Source organism: Phyllobates terribilis, unplaced genomic scaffold (genome assembly GCF_046119375.1).
Source record: "Phyllobates terribilis strain yellow unplaced genomic scaffold, ASM4611937v1 Scaffold_5__5_contigs__length_657084704, whole genome shotgun sequence".
Taxonomy (NCBI): Eukaryota; Metazoa; Chordata; class Amphibia; order Anura; family Dendrobatidae; genus Phyllobates; species Phyllobates terribilis.
Window position 1 is genome coordinate 653,760,682 of NW_027362765.1, and position 24,490 is coordinate 653,785,171.

At 44.5% G+C, this 24,490-nt stretch overlaps 11 non-coding genes and 3 pseudogenes across 11 annotated transcripts; all 14 read right to left on the bottom strand.

Annotated features, from left to right (window-relative positions):
- Nucleotides 1–1,112: 1,112 nt before the first annotated feature.
- LOC141275248 (U2 spliceosomal RNA) lies at nucleotides 1,113–1,303 on the bottom strand. Its single transcript, XR_012323496.1, has one exon. It is a non-coding gene; the product is annotated as a U2 spliceosomal RNA (small nuclear RNA).
- A 1,115-nt stretch (nucleotides 1,304–2,418) lies between these two features.
- LOC141275249 (U2 spliceosomal RNA) lies at nucleotides 2,419–2,609 on the bottom strand. The gene has a single exon (XR_012323497.1). It is a non-coding gene; the product is annotated as a U2 spliceosomal RNA (small nuclear RNA).
- Nucleotides 2,610–3,724: 1,115 nt separating this feature from the next.
- LOC141275250 (U2 spliceosomal RNA) lies at nucleotides 3,725–3,915 on the bottom strand. Its single transcript, XR_012323498.1, has one exon. It is a non-coding gene; the product is annotated as a U2 spliceosomal RNA (small nuclear RNA).
- Nucleotides 3,916–5,030: 1,115 nt separating this feature from the next.
- Nucleotides 5,031–5,221, bottom strand: LOC141149817 (U2 spliceosomal RNA). Its single transcript, XR_012246101.1, has one exon. It is a non-coding gene; the product is annotated as a U2 spliceosomal RNA (small nuclear RNA).
- Nucleotides 5,222–6,336: 1,115 nt separating this feature from the next.
- On the bottom strand, nucleotides 6,337–6,527 carry LOC141275252 (U2 spliceosomal RNA). Its single transcript, XR_012323500.1, has one exon. It is a non-coding gene; the product is annotated as a U2 spliceosomal RNA (small nuclear RNA).
- Nucleotides 6,528–7,642: 1,115 nt separating this feature from the next.
- Nucleotides 7,643–7,823, bottom strand: LOC141150663 (U2 spliceosomal RNA; annotated as a pseudogene).
- Nucleotides 7,824–8,347: 524 nt separating this feature from the next.
- On the bottom strand, nucleotides 8,348–8,463 carry LOC141151112 (U2 spliceosomal RNA; annotated as a pseudogene).
- A 1,115-nt stretch (nucleotides 8,464–9,578) lies between these two features.
- Nucleotides 9,579–9,769, bottom strand: LOC141275253 (U2 spliceosomal RNA). Its single transcript, XR_012323501.1, has one exon. It is a non-coding gene; the product is annotated as a U2 spliceosomal RNA (small nuclear RNA).
- Nucleotides 9,770–10,884: 1,115 nt separating this feature from the next.
- LOC141275254 (U2 spliceosomal RNA) lies at nucleotides 10,885–11,075 on the bottom strand. The gene has a single exon (XR_012323502.1). It is a non-coding gene; the product is annotated as a U2 spliceosomal RNA (small nuclear RNA).
- Nucleotides 11,076–12,190: 1,115 nt separating this feature from the next.
- Nucleotides 12,191–12,381, bottom strand: LOC141275255 (U2 spliceosomal RNA). The gene has a single exon (XR_012323504.1). It is a non-coding gene; the product is annotated as a U2 spliceosomal RNA (small nuclear RNA).
- Nucleotides 12,382–13,496: 1,115 nt separating this feature from the next.
- Nucleotides 13,497–13,704, bottom strand: LOC141150552 (U2 spliceosomal RNA; annotated as a pseudogene).
- A 6,101-nt stretch (nucleotides 13,705–19,805) lies between these two features.
- Nucleotides 19,806–19,996, bottom strand: LOC141149524 (U2 spliceosomal RNA). Its single transcript, XR_012245816.1, has one exon. It is a non-coding gene; the product is annotated as a U2 spliceosomal RNA (small nuclear RNA).
- Nucleotides 19,997–21,111: 1,115 nt separating this feature from the next.
- Nucleotides 21,112–21,302, bottom strand: LOC141275256 (U2 spliceosomal RNA). The gene has a single exon (XR_012323505.1). It is a non-coding gene; the product is annotated as a U2 spliceosomal RNA (small nuclear RNA).
- Nucleotides 21,303–22,414: 1,112 nt separating this feature from the next.
- LOC141150335 (U2 spliceosomal RNA) lies at nucleotides 22,415–22,608 on the bottom strand. The gene has a single exon (XR_012246575.1). It is a non-coding gene; the product is annotated as a U2 spliceosomal RNA (small nuclear RNA).
- Nucleotides 22,609–24,490: the final 1,882 nt, after the last annotated feature.

Below are 24,490 nucleotides of genomic sequence, written 5' to 3' on the forward strand. Positions count from 1 at the left end.
CAGAATTGGTTTCAAACTACGGAGCCACCCAAGGATCCTGAAAAGTCCATTTGTGGAGATGAGCTCCTGGACTCCCGTTAAGAAGACATGTTGTCAACCTCTAGATCCCTTACATGCCTGCACTTTTCGGCTTGCTGCTGCTGCAATCCACGCGTTTTAGATCTGCATAACTCCACCTCTTTAAACACAGCACCTTCACCCCCTGCTGTTCCCACCCGCCTCAACACCGTTGGAAGGGAGGAGAACCAATTAAGGCGGGGGGTGGGGTGGAACGAGCAGCTGTCTACCCTTAGCAGGAGGGCTCCTGATTACATACCTCTCCTGCTGCTGCTGCTGCTGGCTGTCCAGCAGCAGACTGAAGGTGGCTGCTGCTGTGCACAGGTATATAAAGGCTCAGAGCCTATTATGACACGCGCAGCCAGCGTTCCATTGCCACATTCCATCTACTGCAGGCAGGATACCTGGCTGGCTGAATGTCGCTGAGAAGCTCACAGAGACCGCCATAAGCAACAGTTTAACAGAATGCCACAGACTAATCAACCAAACTTTTTGGGTTGGGTTCTCTTTTATAGTCTGCAGGCATTAAATGAAAGAAGTCAGTGTTCCAGCAGAAGGAGACAACATTTCAGAAAAGGCATTGTAGCAAACCAAAAAAGAAATTTTAAGCGCAGCAGAGTAACCAGCGCACATACCTGTTAGCTCAGGTGAGTTTAAAAGGCTGCTGTTGATAACAAGGGCATTTGCTAAATAGATGGTGTGTGTGCAACAATATACTGAAAGGTCAATTATATTGTGCAGCTTATCTCACCACCTGTAGTTATTTAGGTGAAAGCTCCAAAATGCTTGCCTAATATGTCTGTTTATCTAAAAGGAAGTAAAAAGGGAGAGCTAGAAAGATAGCATTGCATCACATTACATGGCAATGCAATGCACAGTTGCTGAAGTTGAACCAAAATGAGCTTGTAATCTGGCTTCTGCAACTTTGAACATGAAAAATCCAATGAGGAGAAGAAAAGCAAAGCCAAAGAGTCCATCCCAAAATCCGACAAACAAGCAAAATGAACAAAAAACATTGAATTCAATTCTTTCTGATTTTAGAAACTGCATTAAAGAAGGGGTGCACCGGTCCTGGAGATACTGCAATACCAGGTCAATGCGTGGAGTGGACAGAGCAAGCTCTTTTTCCATCTCCCTGTTCTAAAAATCCATTTAATATATGGTCCCCAGATAGGGGACGTATCAGATATTAAACTGATAAGAACAGATACTACACTTGATCTTAGCCAAAAGGCCGAGAAGCGATAACCAGAATTGGTTTCAAACTACGGAGCCACCCAAGGATCCTGAAAAGTCCATTTGTGGAGATGAGCTCCTGGACTCCCGTTAAGAAGACATGTTGTCAACCTCTAGATCCCTTACATGCCTGCACTTTTCGGCTTGCTGCTGCTGCAATCCACGCGTTTTAGATCTGCATAACTCCACCTCTTTAAACACAGCACCTTCACCCCCTGATGTTCCCACCCGCCTCAACACCGTTGGAAGGGAGGAGAACCAATTAAGGCGGGGGGTGGGGTGGAACGAGCAGCTGTCTACCCTTAGCAGGAGGGCTCCTGATTACATACCTCTCCTGCTGCTGCTGCTGCTGGCTGTCCAGCAGCAGACTGAAGGTGGCTGCTGCTGTGCACAGGTATATAAAGGCTCAGAGCCTATTATGACACGCGCAGCCAGCGTTCCATTGCCACATTCCATCTACTGCAGGCAGGATACCTGGCTGGCTGAATGTCACTGAGAAGCTCACAGAGACCGCCATAAGCAACAGTTTAACAGAATGCCACAGACTAATCAACCAAACTTTTTGGGTTGGGTTCTCTTTTATAGTCTGCAGGCATTAAATGAAAGAAGTCAGTGTTCCAGCAGAAGGAGACAACGTTTCAGAAAAGGCATTGTAGCAAACCAAAAAAGAAATTTTAAGCGCAGCAGAGTAACCAGCGCACATACCTGTTAGCTCAGGTGAGTTTAAAAGGCTGCTGTTGATAACAAGGGCATTTGCTAAATAGATGGTGTGTGTGCAACAATATACTGAAAGGTCAATTATATTGTGCAGCTTATCTCACCACCTGTAGTTATTTAGGTGAAAGCTCCAAAATGCTTGCCTAATATGTCTGTTTATCCAAAAGGAAGTAAAAAGGGAGAGCTAGAAAGATAGCATTGCATCACATTACATGGCAATGCAATGCACAGTTGCTGAAGTTGAACCAAAATGAGCTTGTAATCTGGCTTCTGCAACTTTGAACATGAAAAATCCAATGAGGAGAAGAAAAGCAAAGCCAAAGAGTCCATCCCAAAATCCGACAAACAAGCAAAATGAACAAAAAACATTGAATTCAATTCTTTCTGATTTTAGAAACTGCATTAAAGAAGGGGTGCACCGGTCCTGGAGATACTGCAATACCAGGTCAATGCGTGGAGTGGACAGAGCAAGCTCTTTTTCCATCTCCCTGTTCTAAAAATCCATTTAATATATGGTCCCCAGATAGGGGACGTATCAGATATTAAACTGATAAGAACAGATACTACACTTGATCTTAGCCAAAAGGCCGAGAAGCGATAACCAGAATTAGTTTCAAACTACGGAGCCACCCAAGGATCCTGAAAAGTCCATTTGTGGAGATGAGCTCCTGGACTCCCGTTAAGAAGACATGTTGTCAACCTCTAGATCCCTTACATGCCTGCACTTTTCGGCTTGCTGCTGCTGCAATCCACGCGTTTTAGATCTGCATAACTCCACCTCTTTAAACACAGCACCTTCACCCCCTGCTGTTCCCACCCGCATCAACACCGTTGGAAGGGAGGAGAACCAATTAAGGCGGGGGGTGGGGTGGAACGAGCAGCTGTCTACCCTTAGCAGGAGGGCTCCTGATTACATACCTCTCCTGCTGCTGCTGCTGCTGGCTGTCCAGCAGCAGACTGAAGGTGGCTGCTGCTGTGCACAGGTATATAAAGGCTCAGAGCCTATTATGACACGCGCAGCCAGCGTTCCATTGCCACATTCCATCTACTGCAGGCAGGATACCTGGCTGGCTGAATGTCGCTGAGAAGCTCACAGAGACCGCCATAAGCAACAGTTTAACAGAATGCCACAGACTAATCAACCAAACTTTTTGGGTTGGGTTCTCTTTTATAGTCTGCAGGCATTAAATGAAAGAAGTCAGTGTTCCAGCAGAAGGAGACAACGTTTCAGAAAAGGCATTGTAGCAAACCAAAAAAGAAATTTTAAGCGCAGCAGAGTAACCAGCGCACATACCTGTTAGCTCAGGTGAGTTTAAAAGGCTGCTGTTGATAACAAGGGCATTTGCTAAATAGATGGTGTGTGTGCAACAATATACTGAAAGGTCAATTATATTGTGCAGCTTATCTCACCACCTGTAGTTATTTAGGTGAAAGCTCCAAAATGCTTGCCTAATATGTCTGTTTATCCAAAAGGAAGTAAAAAGGGAGAGCTAGAAAGATAGCATTGCATCACATTACATGGCAATGCAATGCACAGTTGCTGAAGTTGAACCAAAATGAGCTTGTAATCTTGCTTCTGCAACTTTGAACATGAAAAATCCAATGAGGAGAAGAAAAGCAAAGCCAAAGAGTCCATCCCAAAATCCGACAAACAAGCAAAATGAACAAAAAACATTGAATTCAATTCTTTCTGATTTTAGAAACTGCATTAAAGAAGGGGTGCACCGGTCCTGGAGATACTGCAATACCAGGTCAATGCGTGGAGTGGACAGAGCAAGCTCTTTTTCCATCTCCCTGTTCTAAAAATCCATTTAATATATGGTCCCCAGATAGGGGACGTATCAGATATTAAACTGATAAGAACAGATACTACACTTGATCTTAGCCAAAAGGCCGAGAAGCGATAACCAGAATTGGTTTCAAACTACGGAGCCACCCAAGGATCCTGAAAAGTCCATTTGTGGAGATGAGCTCCTGGACTCCCGTTAAGAAGACATGTTGTCAACCTCTAGATCCCTTACATGCCTGCACTTTTCGGCTTGCTGCTGCTGCAATCCACGCGTTTTAGATCTGCATAACTCCACCTCTTTAAACACAGCACCTTCACCCCCTGCTGTTCCCACCCGCCTCAACACCGTTGGAAGGGAGGAGAACCAATTAAGGCGGGGGGTGGGGTGGAACGAGCAGCTGTCTACCCTTAGCAGGAGGGCTCCTGATTACATACCTCTCCTGCTGCTGCTGCTGCTGGCTGTCCAGCAGCAGACTGAAGGTGGCTGCTGCTGTGCACAGGTATATAAAGGCTCAGAGCCTATTATGACACGCGCAGCCAGCGTTCCATTGCCACATTCCATCTACTGCAGGCAGGATACCTGGCTGGCTGAATGTCGCTGAGAAGCTCACAGAGACCGCCATAAGCAACAGTTTAACAGAATGCCACAGACAAATCAACCAAACTTTTTGGGTTGGGTTCTCTTTTATAGTCTGCAGGCATTAAATGAAAGAAGTCAGTGTTCCAGCAGAAGGAGACAACGCTTCAGAAAAGGCATTGTAGCAAACCAAAAAAGAAATTTTAAGCGCAGCAGAGTAACCAGCGCACATACCTGTTAGCTCAGGTGAGTTTAAAAGGCTGCTGTTGATAACAAGGGCATTTGCTAAATAGATGGTGTGTGTGCAACAATATACTGAAAGGTCAATTATATTGTGCAGCTTATCTCACCACCTGTAGTTATTTAGGTGAAAGCTCCAAAATGCTTGCCTAATATGTCTGTTTATCCAAAAGGAAGTAAAAAGGGAGAGCTAGAAAGATAGCATTGCATCACATTACATGGCAATGCAATGCACAGTTGCTGAAGTTGAACCAAAATGAGCTTGTAATCTGGCTTCTGCAACTTTGAACATGAAAAATCCAATGAGGAGAAGAAAAGCAAAGCCAAAGAGTCCATCCCAAAATCCGACAAACAAGCAAAATGAACAAAAAACATTGAATTCAATTCTTTCTGATTTTAGAAACTGCATTAAAGAAGGGGTGCACCGGTCCTGGAGATACTGCAATACCAGGTCAATGCGTGGAGTGGACAGAGCAAGCTCTTTTTCCATCTCCCTGGTCTAAAAATCTATTTAATATATGGTCCCCAGATAGGGGACGTATCAGATATTAAACTGATAAGAACAGATATTACACTTGATCTTAGCCAAAAGGCCGAGAAGCGATAACCAGAATTGGTTTCAAACTACGGAGCCACCCAAGGATCCTGAAAAGTCCATTTGTGGAGATGAGCTCCTGGACTCCCGTTAAGAAGACATGTTGTCAACCTCTAGATCCCTTACATGCCTGCACTTTTCGGCTTGCTGCTGCTGCAATCCACGCGTTTTAGATCTGCATAACTCCACCTCTTTAAACACAGCACCTTCACCCCCTGCTGTTCCCACCCGCCTCAACACCGTTGGAAGGGAGGAGAACCAATTAAGGCGGGGGGTGGGGTGGAACGAGCAGCTGTCTACCCTTAGCAGGAGGGCTCCTGATTACATACCTCTCCTGCTGCTGCTGCTGCTGGCTGTCCAGCAGCAGACTGAAGGTGGCTGCTGCTGTGCACAGGTATATAAAGGCTCAGAGCCTATTATGACACGCGCAGCCAGCGTTCCATTGCCACATTCCATCTACTGCAGGCAGGATACCTGGCTGGCTGAATGTCGCTGAGAAGCTCACAGAGACCGCCATAAGCAACAGTTTAACAGAATGCCACAGACTAATCAACCAAACTTTTTGGGTTGGGTTCTCTTTTATAGTCTGCAGGCATTAAATGAAAGAAGTCAGTGTTCCAGCAGAAGGAGACAACGTTTCAGAAAAGGCATTGTAGCAAACCAAAAAAGAAATTTTAAGCGCAGCAGAGTAACCAGCGCACATACCTGTTAGCTCAGGTGAGTTTAAAAGGCTGCTGTTGATAACAAGGGCATTTGCTAAATAGATGGTGTGTGTGCAACAATATACTGAAAGGTCAATTATATTGTGCAGCTTATCTCACCACCTGTAGTTATTTAGGTGAAAGCTCCAAAATGCTTGCCTAATATGTCTGTTTATCCAAAAGGAAGTAAAAAGGGAGAGCTAGAAAGATAGCATTGCATCACATTACATGGCAATGCAATGCACAGTTGCTGAAGTTGAACCAAAATGAGCTTGTAATCTGGCTTCTGCAACTTTGAACATGAAAAATCCAATGAGGAGAAGAAAAGCAAAGCCAAAGAGTCCATCCCAAAATCCGACAAACAAGCAAAATGAACAAAAAACATTGAATTCAATTCTTTCTGATTTTAGAAACTGCATTAAAGAAGGGGTGCACCGGTCCTGGAGATACTGCAATACCAGGTCAATGCGTGGAGTGGACAGAGCAAGCTCTTTTTCCATCTCCCTGTTCTAAAAATCCATTTAATATATGGTCCCCAGATAGGGGACGTATCAGATATTAAACTGATAAGAACAGATACTACACTTGATCTTAGCCAAAAGGCCGAGAAGCGATAACCAGAATTGGTTTCAAACTACGGAGCCACCCAAGGATCCTGAAAAGTCCATTTGTGGAGATGAGCTCCTGGACTCCCGTTAAGAAGACATGTTGTCAACCTCTAGATCCCTTACATGCCTGCACTTTTCGGCTTGCTGCTGCTGCAATCCACGCGTTTTAGATCTGCATAACTCCACCTCTTTAAACACAGCACCTTCACCCCCTGCTGTTTCCACCTGCCTCAACACCGTTGGAAGGGAGGAGAACCAATTAAGGCAGGGGGTGGGGTGGAACGAGCAGCTGTCTACCCTTAGCAGGAGGGCTCCTGATTACATACCTCTCCTGCTGCTGCTGCTGCTGGCTGTCCAGCAGCAGACTGAAGGTGGCTGCTGCTGTGCACAGGTATATAAAGGCTCAGAGCCTATTATGACACGCGCAGCCAGCGTTCCATTGCCACATTCCATCTACTGCAGGCAGGATACCTGGCTGGCTGAATGTCGCTGAGAAGCTCACAGAGACCGCCATAAGCAACAGTTTAACAGAATGCCACAGACTAATCAACCAAACTTTTTGGGTTGGGTTCTCTTTTATAGTCTGCAGGTATTAAATGAAAGAAGTCAGTGTTCCAGCAGAAGGAGACAACGTTTCAGAAAAGGCATTGTAGCAAACCAAAAAAGAAATTTTAAGCGCAGCAGAGTAACCAGCGCACATACCTGTTAGCTCAGGTGAGTTTAAAAGGCTGCTGTTGATAACAAGGGCATTTGCTAAATAGATGGTGTGTGTGCAACAATATACTGAAAGGTCAATTATATTGTGCAGCTTATCTCACCACCTGTAGTTATTTAGGTGAAAGCTCCAAAATGCTTGCCTAATATGTCTGTTTATCCAAAAGGAAGTAAAAAGGGAGAGCTAGAAAGATAGCATTGCATCACATTACATGGCAATGCAATGCACAGTTGCTGAAGTTGAACCAAAATGAGCTTGTAATCTGGCTTCTGCAACTTTGAACATGAAAAATCCAATGAGGAGAAGAAAAGCAAAGCCAAAGAGTCCATCCCAAAATCCGACAAACAAGCAAAATGAACAAAAAACATTGAATTCAATTCTTTCTGATTTTAGAAACTGCATTAAAGAAGGGGCGCACCGGTCCTGGAGATACTGCAATACCAGGTCAATGTGTGGAGTGGACAGAGCAAGCTCTTTTTCCATCTCCCTGTTCTAAAAATCCATTTAATATATGGTCCCCAGATAGGGGACGTAGCAGATATTAAACTGATAAGAACAGATTTTTGATTGAAGCTGCATCCAAGGCACTGAAAAATGTGACCGAAGTCACACCAAAACAGCGCACGAGGCGAGGATTCATGTGGACCCTTCCCGGAGGAAAGGGTCCCCAATAAACCATCCCCATCCCTCCGAGCCAGAAGGCCACAGCGAGGGTCAGGGATCTCCGATGCTCTCCCTAGCCGAAGCCGGAGAAGAGCCGTTTTCGTGCTCCCAGCTTCCATCTAGGCTGCCACCCTAGTGGAGCTGGAGCCTGTGTTGGTTTCTCAGCCCAAAGCTGACCGGACCTCCGACCGGGTTTATAAAAATTCCCCTTCCTAGCCCGGAGGCCAGGAATAGGGGGGGTTGCTCAGAAAGTATGATTGGCAAAGGTGCGGCGTGCTACGAAGCCAAGACTTTCTGGGGTTCCCAGTCCCAGTAAGCTTGGACTCCCACCAGGGCGCCTACTCCTGGGGCACATTGCTCCAAAGCCCTCACACTTACCCAGCCTAGTGACTTCGATCCTGGAGGGCCATGTTTTCCATCAGATAACTCTATGAGCCACCTGGCGTACTAACAAGTGCACCAAACCAGTGTGTAATATGCATCAATTTACTAGGGCAGCCCAAGGACAAAACTGCCTTTTCAAAAGATACTACACTTGATCTTAGCCAAAAGGCCGAGAAGCGATAACCAGAATTGGTTTCAAACTACGGAGCCACCCAAGGATCCTGAAAAGTCCATTTGTGGAGATGAGCTCCTGGACTCCCGTTAAGAAGACATGTTGTCAACCTCTAGATCCCTTACATGCCTGCACTTTTCGGCTTGCTGCTGCTGCAATCCACGCGTTTTAGATCTGCATAACTCCACCTCTTTAAACACAGCACCTTCACCCCCTGCTGTTCCCACCCGCCTCAACACCGTTGGAAGGGAGGAGAACGAATTAAGGCGGGGGGTGGGGTGGAACGAGCAGCTGTCTACCCTTAGCAGGAGGGCTCCTGATTACATACCTCTCCTGCTGCTGCTGCTGCTGGCTGTCCAGCAGCAGACTGAAGGTGGCTGCTGCTGTGCACAGGTATTTAAAGGCTCAGAGCCTATTATGACACGCGCAGCCAGCGTTCCATTGCCACATTCCATCTACTGCAGGCAGGATACCTGGCTGGCTGAATGTCGCTGAGAAGCTCACAGAGACCGCCATAAGCAACAGTTTAACAGAATGCCACAGACTAATCAACCAAACTTTTTGGGTTGGGTTCTCTTTTATAGTCTGCAGGCATTAAATGAAAGAAGTCAGTGTTCCAGCAGAAGGAGACAACGTTTCAGAAAAGGCATTGTAGCAAACCAAAAAAGAAATTTTAAGCGCAGCAGAGTAACCAGCGCACATACCTGTTAGCTCAGGTGAGTTTAAAAGGCTGCTGTTGATAACAAGGGCATTTGCTAAATAGATGGTGTGTGTGCAACAATATACTGAAAGGTCAATTATATTGTGCAGCTTATCTCACCACCTGTAGTTATTTAGGTGAAAGCTCCAAAATGCTTGCCTAATATGTCTGTTTATCCAAAAGGAAGTAAAAAGGGAGAGCTAGAAAGATAGCATTGCATCACATTACATGGCAATGCAATGCACAGTTGATGAAGTTGAACCAAAATGAGCTTGTAATCTGGCTTCTGCAACTTTGAACATGAAAAATCCAATGAGGAGAAGAAAAGCAAAGCCAAAGAGTCCATCCCAAAATCCGACAAACAAGCAAAATGAACAAAAAACATTGTATTCAATTCTTTCTGATTTTAGAAACTGCATTAAAGAAGGGGTGCACCGGTCCTGGAGATACTGCAATACCAGGTCAATGCGTGGAGTGGACAGAGCAAGCTCTTTTTCCATCTCCCTGTTCTAAAAATCCATTTAATATATGGTCCCCAGATAGGGGACGTATCAGATATTAAACTGATAAGAACAGATACTACACTTGATCTTAGCCAAAAGGCCGAGAAGCGATAACCAGAATTGGTTTCAAACTACGGAGCCACCCAAGGATCCTGAAAAGTCCATTTGTGGAGATGAGCTCCTGGACTCCAGTTAAGAAGACATGTTGTCAACCTCTAGTTCCCTTACATGCCTGCACTTTTCGGCTTGCTGCTGCTGCAATCCACGCGTTTTAGATCTGCATAACTCCACCTCTTTAAACACAGCACCTTCACCCCCTGCTGTTCCCACCCGCCTCAACACCGTTGGAAGGGAGGAGAACCAATTAAGGCGGGGGGTGGGGTGGAACGAGCAGCTGTCTACCCTTAGCAGGAGGGCTCCTGATTACATACCTCTCCTGCTGCTGCTGCTGCTGGCTGTCCAGCAGCAGACTGAAGGTGGCTGCTGCTGTGCACAGGTATATAAAGGCTCAGAGCCTATTATGACACGCGCAGCCAGCGTTCCATTGCCACATTCCATCTACTGCAGGCAGGATACCTGGCTGGCTGAATGTCGCTGAGAAGCTCACAGAGACCGCCATAAGCAACAGTTTAACAGAATGCCACAGACTAATCAACCAAACTTTTTGGGTTGGGTTCTCTTTTATAGTCTGCAGGCATTAAATGAAAGAAGTCAGTGTTCCAGCAGAAGGAGACAACGTTTCAGAAAAGGCATTGTAGCAAACCAAAAAAGAAATTTTAAGCGCAGCAGAGTAACCAGCGCACATACCTGTTAGCTCAGGTGAGTTTAAAAGGCTGCTGTTGATAACAAGGGCATTTGCTAAATAGATGGTGTGTGTGCAACAATATACTGAAAGGTCAATTATATTGTGCAGCTTATCTCACCACCTGTAGTTATTTAGGTGAAAGCTCCAAAATGCTTGCCTAATATGTCTGTTTATCCAAAAGGAAGTAAAAAGGGAGAGCTAGAAAGATAGCATTGCATCACATTACATGGCAATGCAATGCACAGTTGCTGAAGTTGAACCAAAATGAGCTTGTAATCTGGCTTCTGCAACTTTGAACATGAAAAATCCAATGAGGAGAAGAAAAGCAAAGCCAAAGAGTCCATCCCAAAATCCGACAAACAAGCAAAATGAACAAAAAACATTGAATTCAATTCTTTCTGATTTTAGAAACTGCATTAAAGAAGGGGTGCACCGGTCCTGGAGATACTGCAATACCAGGTCAATGCGTGGAGTGGACAGAGCAAGCTCTTTTTCCATCTCCCTGTTCTAAAAATCCATTTAATATATGGTCCCCAGATAGGGGACGTATCAGATATTAAACTGATAAGAACAGATACTACACTTGATCTTAGCCAAAAGGCCGAGAAGCGATAACCAGAATTGGTTTCAAACTACGGAGCCACCCAAGGATCCTGAAAAGTCCATTTGTGGAGATGAGCTCCTGGACTCCCGTTAAGAAGACATGTTGTCAACCTCTAGATCCCTTACATGCCTGCACTTTTCGGCTTGCTGCTGCTGCAATCCACGCGTTTTAGATCTGCATAACTCCACCTCTTTAAACACAGCACCTTCACCCCCTGCTGTTCCCACCCGCCTCAACACCGTTGGAAGGGAGGAGAACCAATTAAGGCGGGGGGTGGGGTGGAACGAGCAGCTGTCTACCCTTAGCAGGAGGGCTCCTGATTACATACCTCTCCTGCTGCTGCTGCTGCTGGCTGTCCAGCAGCAGACTGAAGGTGGCTGCTGCTGTGCACAGGTATATAAAGGCTCAGAGCCTATTATGACACGCGCAGCCAGCGTTCCATTGCCACATTCCATCTACTGCAGGCAGGATACCTGGCTGGCTGAATGTCGCTGAGAAGCTCACAGAGACCGCCATAAGCAACAGTTTAACAGAATGCCACAGACTAATCAACCAAACTTTTTGGGTTGGGTTCTCTTTTATAGTCTGCAGGCATTAAATGAAAGAAGTCAGTGTTCCAGCAGAAGGAGACAACGTTTCAGAAAAGGCATTGTAGCAAACCAAAAAAGAAATTTTAAGCGCAGCAGAGTAACCAGCGCACATACCTGTTAGCTCAGGTGAGTTTAAAAGGCTGCTGTTGATAACAAGGGCATTTGCTAAATAGATGGTGTGTGTGCAACAATATACTGAAAGGTCAATTATATTGTGCAGCTTATCTCACCACCTGTAGTTATTTAGGTGAAAGCTCCAAAATGCTTGCCTAATATGTCTGTTTATCCAAAAGGAAGTAAAAAGGGAGAGCTAGAAAGATAGCATTGCATCACATTACATGGCAATGCAATGCACAGTTGCTGAAGTTGAACCAAAATGAGCTTGTAATCTGGCTTCTGCAACTTTGAACATGAAAAATCCAATGAGGAGAAGAAAAGCAAAGCCAAAGAGTCCATCCCAAAATCCGACAAACAAGCAAAATGAACAAAAAACATTGAATTCAATTCTTTCTGATTTTAGAAACTGCATTAAAGAAGGGGTGCACCGGTCCTGGAGATACTGCAATACCAGGTCAATGCGTGGAGTGGACAGAGCAAGCTCTTTTTCCATCTCCCTGTTCTAAAAATCCATTTAATATATGGTCCCCAGATAGGGGACGTATCAGATATTAAACTGATAAGAACAGATACTACACTTGATCTTAGCCAAAAGGCCGAGAAGCGATAACCAGAATTGGTTTCAAACTACGGAGCCACCCAAGGATCCTGAAAAGTCCATTTGTGGAGATGAGCTCCTGGACTCCCGTTAAGAAGACATGTTGTCAACCTCTAGATCCCTTACATGCCTGCACTTTTCGGCTTGCTGCTTCTGCAATCCACGCGTTTTAGATCTGCATAACTCCACCTCTTTAAACACAGCACCTTCACCCCCTGCTGTTCCCACCCACCTCAACACCGTTGGAAGGGAGGAGAACCAATTAAGGCGGGGGGTGGGGTGGAACGAGCAGCTGTCTACCCTTAGCAGGAGGGCTCCTGATTACATACCTCTCCTGCTGCTGCTGCTGCTGGCTGTCCAGCAGCAGACTGAAGGTGGCTGCTGCTGTGCACAGGTATATAAAGGCTCAGAGCCTATTATGACACGCGCAGCCAGCGTTCCATTGCCACATTCCATCTACTGCAGGCAGGATACCTGGCTGGCTGAATGTCGCTGAGAAGCTCACAGAGACCGCCATAAGCAACAGTTTAACAGAATGCCACAGACTAATCAACCAAACTTTTTGGGTTGGGTTCTCTTTTATAGTCTGCAGGCATTAAATGAAAGAAGTCAGTGTTCCAGCAGAAGGAGACAACGTTTCAGAAAAGGCATTGTAGCAAACCAAAAAAGAAATTTTAAGCGCAGCAGAGTAACCAGCGCACATACCTGTTAGCTCAGGTGAGTTTAAAAGGCTGCTGTTGATAACAAGGGCATTTGCTAAATAGATGGTGTGTGTGCAACAATATACTGAAAGGTCAATTATATTGTGCAGCTTATCTCACCACCTGTAGTTATTTAGGTGAAAGCTCCAAAATGCTTGCCTAATATGTCTGTTTATCCAAAAGGAAGTAAAAAGGGAGAGCTAGAAAGATAGCATTGCATCACATTACATGGCAATGCAATGCACAGTTGCTGAAGTTGAACCAAAATGAGCTTGTAATCTGGCTTCTGCAACTTTGAACATGAAAAATCCAATGAGGAGAAGAAAAGCAAAGCCAAAGAGTCCATCCCAAAATCCGACAAACAAGCAAAATGAACAAAAAACATTGAATTCAATTCTTTCTGATTTTAGAAACTGCATTAAAGAAGGGGTGCACCGGTCCTGGAGATACTGCAATACCAGGTCAATGCGTGGAGTGGACAGAGCAAGCTCTTTTTCCATCTCCCTGTTCTAAAAATCCATTTAATATATGGTCCCCAGATAGGGGACGTATCAGATATTAAACTGATAAGAACAGATTTTTTTTTTTTTTTTTTTAAAACCACTCAGGTTTAGATATAAGCAAACAGTTAACCAGACTTCGTCATAAGTTATACTGCCACTTCATAAACATCATTGCGGTTTCTTTATTAAAGTATTATTCAACAAAAATACAAACAAGTAATCCTATGCCAGAGACATTTCCAGAAAAAATATCAACGGTATTTAACCATATCCTGCCACTTAAGGTATTTCCACACACCTTCAGAATCTGTTCCACCACCACCACCTTCTCTTGTATCCCACAAATAGATTACATATAGTCTTGCTAAGATCAACCTAATACAATCATTTACTGTTAAATTTACTCTTTTAAACACACACAAATTTCTCACATCCCACAAGCTCTCCTGCACACACACCATAATAAACCACATCATCCTTTCTAGGCCACGACGACTAGCACCAAAACCAAACATAGCCACTCTCCAATCAATAAACTTCACACCAGCAACCCCTTTACACAGTCCACCCACACCTTTCCACACATCATACGCAAAATTACAATCCCACATAAGGTGCCTCACCGTCTCATTCGCTCCACAACCATCCCTTGGACATACTGCAGATCTTATGAGATCTCTTTTCTTCTGAAAATCCCTCACTGGCAAAATATTATGAAGGCCCATCCATACTATATCTCGCTGTCTATTCGACACACCTTGAATGCTTAACTTCTCCCATACCCGCGCAACTTCCATAGAACGCAATCCCACCACATTACTCTCACACTCATTCACACACATCTTCCCCATCACCTTCTTAACCAACATAAAGTCTTTCATTGCAACTGCTAACAAATCATTCTTCCTCACAAACTTCTCAATCAAACCATACCACTCAGGACACTTAAAAGCAACAGGCACATTCTTATCACGCTTCACCCAATTCAGACCATACAGCATCCATCCAGCCAAATACTTACACATAAATGCCCCTTTATTATTCTTCCCAATCAAAATGACCGTAGTCTTAATAAAATGCAATGTTAGAAACACTTCAATATTCGGAAACTTCAGTCCCCCATACAAATATTGCTTAAACAAAATCTCTCTCTTAAGTCTTTCCATCCTACTGCCCCAAAAAAACACAAAAATTAGTTTCTCCACTTTTTTAATTTTCCTATAGGGCACTGGAAAAATACAAGAAACATAAAGCAAAATAGGGAGAATAACAGCCTTAATAATAAGAACCTTCCCTACCAAAGACAAAGAACGTAACTTCCAAAAATTCATCTTCCGCACAATCCGCTCACCACATTCATCCCAACTCTCATAACCTTTCAAATCATCATTAAAAAAAACTCCCAACACTTTAATTGCACCATCCACACCAGCCACACCATCCATCTTAATCCTATTGTCACCAAAACATTTAAACATGCATTTGTTCCAATTCACACGAAACGCTGACGCGCCACAAAAAAAATTCAACAACAATTTTACTCTCTCCATAGAGGCCACACTCTCACTCACCACTACTACATCATCCATATATCCTAAGACTTTCACAGTCATTCCACCACTCCCTGGCACTAACAAACCACGCATCACTTTCTCTTTCCGAATCATACACAGCAGTGGCTCAATCACACACACAAATAATACCGGTGACATGGGACAACCTTGCCTCACACCAGACCTAATACACACTTTCTCACTCAAAAACCCATTCACCAGAAATTCACTCACCACCTCCCCATACAATCCTCTCACGGCATGCACAAATTTCTCCGGAAAACCCATTCTACGCAAAACCTCAAATAGAAACACATGAGACACGCGATCAAACGCCTTTTCAAAGTCAACAGCCATCACCATACACTTCTGCTTTCTTACTTTACAATCCCACAACACATCTCTTAAAAGACACAGATTATCCGTCATACATCTACCAGGCACTGCACACACTTGATCTTTACCAATCACATCAGCTACAACCACACGCATCCGACACGCCAAAATTTTACTGAATACCTTGTAATCGGCGTTCAGAAGCGTAATTGGCCTCCAATTACTCAAACACCTTTTATCCCCTTTCTTATGGATTAAGACCACCACTCCCTCCTTCATTGAACCCGCAAGCATCCCATTCTCCCACATAAACTGACACACTTCCACTAAATCCATACCCATCACTTCCCACATCATAACATATAGCTCCACAGGCAAACCATCCTTCCCAGGCGTCACATTTTTCCTTGCACCAAACACCGCTTTCTTAACTTCCTCCTCAATCACTGCCTCACATAGACCAGAACATCCATCCTTATCCACCTTACAATCCAAAGTCTTAAGCACTTCTTCTTTCAAACTCTCATCCACCCACTTCCTGCCAAACAACTCAGCATAAAACGTGACCACTTCCTTCATTACATCCTCCCCACTCACACAAACACCATCCACATCAAAAATCTCCTCCATACCCTCCTTCTTACCATTTATTTTTTTAAAGAAATATCTTGAACACTTTTCATCTTTATCAAGATGGACCACCTTTGACCTAAAAATTATTTCCCTTCCCTTCCTCTCCAAAGTCCTCTTCAAATCCTCTCTTGCACTTCTTAACAAATCATCCACATCCACACCACACATCCTCATTTTCTCCAGCCATTCCACCCTCATCATTAAATCTTTATATTGACTCCTAACCATGGCAGCCTTTTTATAGCCCCATCGACGAAAAAACTTTTGCACTTCATACTTCATCCAATCCCACCACACCAACACACTTTCAAACTTACTCTTTTGAGATTTACACCAACTATATTTTTTCTTAAAATCATTCACAATTCTCTCATCCTCAAGCAAACTCACATTCAATTTCCACACACCTCTCCCATGCACCCGCCTTAAATCCCCTCTAAACTCACCTTTCAGGCACACATGGTCCGAAAAAGGAACTGAAAATTGAGAAAAACCATCACATATTATATTTTTAGAAAAAAACATCCTATCAATCCTAGATGTTATCCCACCCCTGTCAGCTTTATAGGTTGGTGGTGGTGGCTTCCCCAAATAAACCTCAGCAGCATCAAAAAAGAAAAAATCAGAAATAATGTTTGCCAATTTTTTTCCTGAGGCATCAACTTTCCCCTCAGTTACACAGTTAAAATCACCTGTTACTATCACAGGGATCCTACCAGGTAATTCTAAACATAATTTATCTAATAAACTTAACCTGTCTTCTTTTTTTGTAGGACCATAAATATTTATAATTTTAACTTTCCACCCCCTCCCACACACAACTGCAGAGATGCAACGACCCACCTCTATTACCTTATAATATTCAAAAACAAAATTTCTATTATTTAATACTATCCCAACTCCATCATTTTTATTCCCACTAGAGCCAGACCAGATATGCTGGCCATATGGCCAATCAGCGTCTTCCAGGGGTTCTTCTATACCACACTCCTGTAGACACATAATATCAAAAGAATGGTTATGTAAGAAGTCCAGAATCACAGATCTTCTAACTCTAGACTTTAAAAGTCTTACATTAAGGGACGCAATGTCCCAATTTGGTTTAGAGACCATTCTTTGGCTCAAAAACCAGAAACACCAGTCTCAGCAAAAAAACATGCCTTCCTTATCCTTTGTCATCCGGCGAACTCCCACTTAGCTGAAAGATAGTGGACTCCAAATTCTCCTCCAGGTAAGCCGTTGACGCAGGAGAAAGAGAAACCACTGGGTAATCCCGCTCACTCACCGGACTTGCCACGCATTGGCTACTTGATGGTTCAGACAACCGGGCCCTTTTATTCTTAGCGCGGTCCGGTTCCTCAGAAGACCTCACCCCAGTCTCAGTGAAGTCTCCTTGACCTCCAGCTCCCTCTTCATCCATACTTTCACTGCTCCAACTGAGAGCCGGGTCCCCTGGGATTTCCAAGGCTCCCTCACGTTCTTCACAAAAGGAGTCAATGAAACCCCCCTGATAGGAAGAAATGTCCATCTCAGCTGCCAGAACCTCTTCCACTCTCCCGGGCTCCACCAGTAGGTCAGCAGACGCCCTCACTGGAGCAGTCTCCACACGCTGTTCCACTACCTTCACCCTGGAAGAAACTGCGGCCTCAGGTGCCACACTCTTAGGCCTCGGAGAGTTCGAGACCACCTCAGAGTATGCCCTTGCCTTGCCCTCGTTCGCACGACGAGTACAATCCTTAAAGGCATGCCCCTCCATACCACAAGCATTGCAAACAATTGGATTGGTACAGTCCTTAGCAACATGCCCACTTTGGTTGCACTTGGAGCAAACAGGCACAGCAGTACAAACCTCTTGTAAGTGTCCGTACTTCTTACATTTCCTGCAAAAAACTGGGGCCTCAGGAAAGAAGAGAATACCCCTATCTCTCCCGATAGAGAAACTTAGGGGAGGGTAATGAACACCTCCAGGCTCCGAAGAACTTTCCCCAAATCTGACAAAATATCTGTATTTGCCAGTCCATAAGTTCTCCTCGTTCATGATTTTGTGACTGTTGCTCACAAAGTCACAATGCCTCTTAAGAAAAGTCGCAATGTCATGTTCGTGCACAAAGGGATTATACATAAATATGACTAGGGGAACATCACCTTTGGAGTACAAGACTGTAAAAGTCAAACCATGCAAGGTTGGATTCTTCTCCTGCTCCCTCAACTTCTTATACAGGTTCCGGCAAGCCGCCATAGATTGCAGCACCAAGACATACCGTCCTTCTTTCCGGGATTCCTGCAGGCAGACGATGTTTTCTCTTGTCACTTCCAGGATTTTGAAGATCACCTCGTGCACCATATACGACAGATTGAAACGCTCTCTGACAGCAGCATCAACTTCAATGCGGAATGCATTGCGAACCCGATTGTCATCGGTCCCAGCATAGCGTATCTTCATGCCCATTATGATCACTCTCTCGTTCCTCCTCGTTCTCCCCCTAAAGCAGCAACCGGCTTAAGCCATCAAGATGGCGATGCCGGAAGGCCAAGGGAAAATACTCAAGGACCCAAGACAAGACACTTGGTCTTAGCCAAAAGGCCGAGAAGCGATAACCAGAATTGGTTTCAAACTACGGAGCCACCCAAGGATCCTGAAAAGTCCATTTGTGGAGATGAGCTCCTGGACTCCCATTAAGAAGACATGTTGTCAACCTCTAGATCCCTTACATGCCTGCACTTTTCGGCTTGCTGCTGCTGCAATCCACGCGTTTTAGATCTGCATAACTCCACCTCTTTAAACACAGCACCTTCACCCCCTGCTGTTCCCACCCGCCTCAACACCGTTGGAAGGGAGGAGAACCAATTAAGGCGGGGGGTGGGGTGGAACGAGCAGCTGTCTACCCTTAGCAGGAGGGCTCCTGATTACATACCTCTCCTGCTGCTGCTGCTGGCTGTCCAGCAGCAGACTGAAGGTGGCTGCTGCTGTGCACAGGTATATAAAGGCTCAGAGCCTATTATGACACGCGCAGCCAGCGTTCCATTGCCACATTCCATCTACTGCAGGCAGGATACCTGGCTGGCTGAATGTCGCTGAGAAGCTCACAGAGACCGCCATAAGCAACAGTTTAACAGAATGCCACAAACTAATCAACCAAACTTTTTGGGTTGGGTTCTCTTTTATAGTCTGCAGGCATTAAATGAAAGAAGTCAGTGTTCCAGCAGAAGGAGACAACGTTTCAGAAAAGGCATTGTAGCAAACCAAAAAAGAAATTTTAAGCGCAGCAGAGTAACCAGCGCACATACCTGTTAGCTCAGGTGAGTTTAAAAGGCTGCTGTTGATAACAAGGGCATTTGCTAAATAGATGGTGTGTGTGCAACAATATACTGAAAGGTCAATTATATTGTGCAGCTTATCTCACCACCTGTAGTTATTTAGGTGAAAGCTCCAAAATGCTTGCCTAATATGTCTGTTTATCCAAAAGGAAGTAAAAAGGGAGAGCAAGAAAGATAGCATTGCATCACATTACATGGCAATGCAATGCACAGTTGCTGAAGTTGAACCAAAATGAGCTTGTAATCTGGCTTCTGCAACTTTGAACATGAAAAATCCAATGAGGAGAAGAAAAGCAAAGCCAAAGAGTCCATCCCAAAATCCGACAAACAAGCAAAATGAACAAAAAACATTGAATTCAATTCTTTCTGATTTTAGAAACTGCATTAAAGAAGGGGTGCACCGGTCCTGGAGATACTGCAATACCAGGTCAATGCGTGGAGTGGACAGAGCAAGCTCTTTTTCCTTCTCCCTGTTCTAAAAATCCATTTAATATATGGTCCCCAGATAGGGGACGTATCAGATATTAAACTGATAAGAACAGATACTACACTTGATCTTAGCCAAAAGGCCGAGAAGCGATAACCAGAATTGGTTTCAAACTACGGAGCCACCCAAGGATCCTGAAAAGTCCATTTGTGGAGATGAGCTCCTGGACTCCCGTTAAGAAGACATGTTGTCAACCTCTAGATCCCTTACATGCCTGCACTTTTCGGCTTGCTGCTGCTGCAATCCACGCGTTTTAGATCTGCATAACTCCACCTCTTTAAACACAGCACCTTCACCCCCTGCTGTTCCCACCCGCCTCAACACCATTGGAAGGGAGGAGAACCAATTAAGGGGGGGGGTGGGGTGGAACGAGCAGCTGTCTACCCTTAGCAGGAGGGCTCCTGATTACATACCTCTCCTGCTGCTGCTGCTGCTGGCTGTCCAGCAGCAGACTGAAGGTGGCTGCTGCTGTGCACAGGTATATAAAGGCTCAGAGCCTATTATGACACGCGCAGCCAGCGTTCCATTGCCACATTCCATCTACTGCAGGCAGGATACCTGGCTGGCTGAATGTCGCTGAGAAGCTCACAGAGACCGCCATAAGCAACAGTTTAACAGAATGCCACAGACTAATCAACCAAACTTTTTGGGTTGGGTTCTCTTTTATAGTCTGCAGGCATTAAATGAAAGAAGTCAGTGTTCCAGCAGAAGGAGACAACGTTTCAGAAAAGGCATTGTAGCAAACCAAAAAAGAAATTTTAAGCGCAGCAGAGTAACCAGCGCACATACCTGTTAGCTCAGGTGAGTTTAAAAGGCTGCTGTTGATAACAAGGGCATTTGCTAAATAGATGGTGTGTGTGCAACAATATACTGAAAGGTCAATTATATTGTGCAGCTTATCTCACCACCTGTAGTTATTTAGGTGAAAGCTCCAAAATGCTTGCCTAATATGTCTGTTTATCCAAAAGGAAGTAAAAAGGGAGAGCTAGAAAGATAGCATTGCATCACATTACATGGCAATGCAATGCACAGTTGCTGAAGTTGAACCAAAATGAGCTTGTAATCTGGCTTCTGCAACTTTGAACATGAAAAATCCAATGAGGAGAAGAAAAGCAAAGCCAAAGAGTCCATCCCAAAATCCGACAAACAAGCAAAATGAACAAAAAACATTGAATTCAATTCTTTCTGATTTTAGAAACTGCATTAAAGAAGGGGTGCACCGGTCCTGGAGATACTGCAATACCAGGTCAATGCGTGGAGTGGACAGAGCAAGCTCTTTTTCCATCTCCCTGTTCTAAAAATCCATTTAATATATGGTCCCCAGATAGGGGACGTATCAGATATTAAACTGATAAGAACAGATACTACACTTGATCTTAGCCAAAAGGCCGAGAAGCGATAACCAGAATTGGTTTCAAACTACGGAGCCACCCAAGGATCCTGAAAAGTCCATTTGTGGAGATGAGCTCCTGGACTCCCGTTAAGAAGACATGTTGTCAACCTCTAGATCCCTTACATGCCTGCACTTTTCGGCTTGCTGCTGCTGCAATCCACGCGTTTTAGATCTGCATAACTCCACCTCTTTAAACACAGCACCTTCACCCCCTGCTGTTCCCACCCGCCTCAACACCGTTGGAAGGGAGGAGAACCAATTAAGGCGGGGGGTGGGGTGGAACGAGCAGCTGTCTACCCTTAGCAGGAGGGCTCCTGATTACATACCTCTCCTGCTGCTGCTGCTGGCTGTCCAGCAGCAGACTGAAGGTGGCTGCTGCTGTGCACAGGTATATAAAGGCTCAGAGCCTATTATGACACGCGCAGCCAGCGTTCCATTGCCACATTCCATCTACTGCAGGCAGGATACCTGGCTGGCTGAATGTCGCTGAGAAGCTCACAGAGACCGCCATAAGCAACAGTTTAACAGAATGCCACAGACTAATCAACCAAACTTTTTGGGTTGGGTTCTCTTTTATAGTCTGCAGGCATTAAATGAAAGAAGTCAGTGTTCCAGCAGAAGGAGACAACGTTTCAGAAAAGGCATTGTAGCAAACCAAAAAAGAAATTTTAAGCGCAGCAGAGTAACCAGCGCACATACCTGTTAGCTCAGGTGAGTTTAAAAGGCTGCTGTTGATAACAAGGGCATTTGCTAAATAGATGGTGTGTGTGCAACAATATACTGAAAGGTCAATTATATTGTGCAGCTTATCTCACCACCTGTAGTTATTTAGGTGAAAGCTCCAAAATGCTTGCCTAATATGTCTGTTTATCCAAAAGGAAGTAAAAAGGGAGAGCTAGAAAGATAGCATTGCATCACATTACATGGCAATGCAATGCACAGTTGCTGAAGTTGAACCAAAATGAGCTTGTAATCTGGCTTCTGCAACTTTGAACATGAAAAATCCAATGAGGAGAAGAAAAGCAAAGCCAAAGAGTCCATCCCAAAATCCGACAAACAAGCAAAATGAACAAAAAACATTGAATTCAATTCTTTCTGATTTTAGAAACTGCATTAAAGAAGGGGTGCACCGGTCCTGGAGATACTGCAATACCAGGTCAATGCGTGGAGTGGACAGAGCAAGCTCTTTTTCCATCTCCCTGTTCTAAAAATCCATTTAATATATGGTCCCCAGATAGGGGACGTATCAGATATTAAACTGATAAGAACAGATTTTTTTTTTAATTGAATGCGTCAGAAGACGCGACATAAATTAAATTCCATTTGCATGGATAACCAAAAAAATGTCGCCTACGCCTTCATCATCCGAATTCAACTTTTTGTTTTTTTTAAGAAAATTTAATGATAATTAATAAATAAAACATAACATAACATATCCTTACATCAACAACAAAAAACTTCCAACAAAAACATCAACTCAACATTTTTCTTCTTCCACGTTTCTTCTTCCTCCATGACATGTCCAACAATTTCCAGTCAAAACCTTGCAGCAAAATCTTTTCATCTTCTTCAGCTTCAGCACTGGTATCAACACAATCCTGCATTACTTTCTCTTTTCCCTTATCATCCACCTTCCTTTTTTCCTTAACGTCTTTACTTCTAGGTACTCTCTCCAGTCTGCAAAACATAGAGTCCCCAACTCCTGAGAACTCCTGCTTCTCTCCCACAAACTCCTTCTTATTTTCAACTACTTGTATATCTTTGTCTTCTTTCTCTTTACAATCTTCAAACGATTCTTCAAATATCTTTTTCCCTTTCTCCTCTTTTTTCCCACCTTCCTCATAACAAAATCCAGGTTTCCCATTATCAATTCTTCTTTTACCATTTTCCACATAACTGAATCCACATTTACCATTTATATCAATCCTTCCTAAACTTAGTTCATTTTGTCCATTTTCCCAAACTAGGAAACTTCTCTTCCCATTCCAGACTCCCACTTTATTTAAGTAGTCCTTCTGGAATTTTACCAAAATACTCCATGGCTTCAAAAACTCCATCACTTCCTCCATCTCTACAAAGGGGTCATCCATACAGATAACCACCTTTTTCGGCCTTCCAGCAAAAAGAGCATTAACTCCAATTTCTTTTCCTTCCCAATTCTTGAGAAGACAAATACACTTTTCTTCAGACTTCAGTGTTACGTCAAATACCTTTTTAAACTTGATTTCTTGCATACAAAAAATGTCCTCTTCAATGATCGTCCCATACTTGAACAGAATATCCAAGATCTGATTCTCCTCCAACGAAAAATCCTCCAACTCCGTCTTCACATAGAACCGTAAACAGTTCCTCTTCCTCGTCAACTCCATCTTCTTCCTCCAAAAGAACTGCCCCCCACAGCTATGTGTGGTGACACGATGATCGCCTCTCGTTGCCCAGGGACTAATCCGACTCCCCAATAGCAGCAGGAGGGTGAAGCCCTGCCGTTAGACAAAGCGATCCCCCCAGGCCAAGGAGCCGGGTACCCTGGGCACCTCCTAGCCAAGGCCAAGGCAGCAACTGGTAGATCACTGCACCTGATCTTAGCCAAAAGGCCGAGAAGCGATAACCAGAATTGGTTTCAAACTACGGAGCCACCCAAGGATCCTGAAAAGTCCATTTGTGGAGATGAGCTCCTGGACTCCCGTTAAGAAGACATGTTGTCAACCTCTAGATCCCTTACATGCCTGCACTTTTCGGCTTGCTGCTGCTGCAATCCACGCGTTTTAGATCTGCATAACTCCACCTCTTTAAACACAGCACCTTCACCCCCTGCTGTTCCCACCCGCCTCAACACCGTTGGAAGGGAGGAGAACCAATTAAGGCGGGGGGTGGGGTGGAACGAGCAGCTGTCTACCCTTAGCAGGAGGGCTCCTGATTACATACCTCTCCTGCTGCTGCTGCTGCTGGCTGTCCAGCAGCAGACTGAAGGTGGCTGCTGCTGTGCACAGGTATATAAAGGCTCAGAGCCTATTATGACACGCGCAGCCAGCGTTCCATTGCCACATTCCATCTACTGCAGGCAGGATACCTGGCTGGCTGAATGTCGCTGAGAAGCTCACAGAGACCGCCATAAGCAACAGTTTAACAGAATGCCACAGACTAATCAACCAAACTTTTTGGGTTGGGTTCTCTTTTATAGTCTGCAGGCATTAA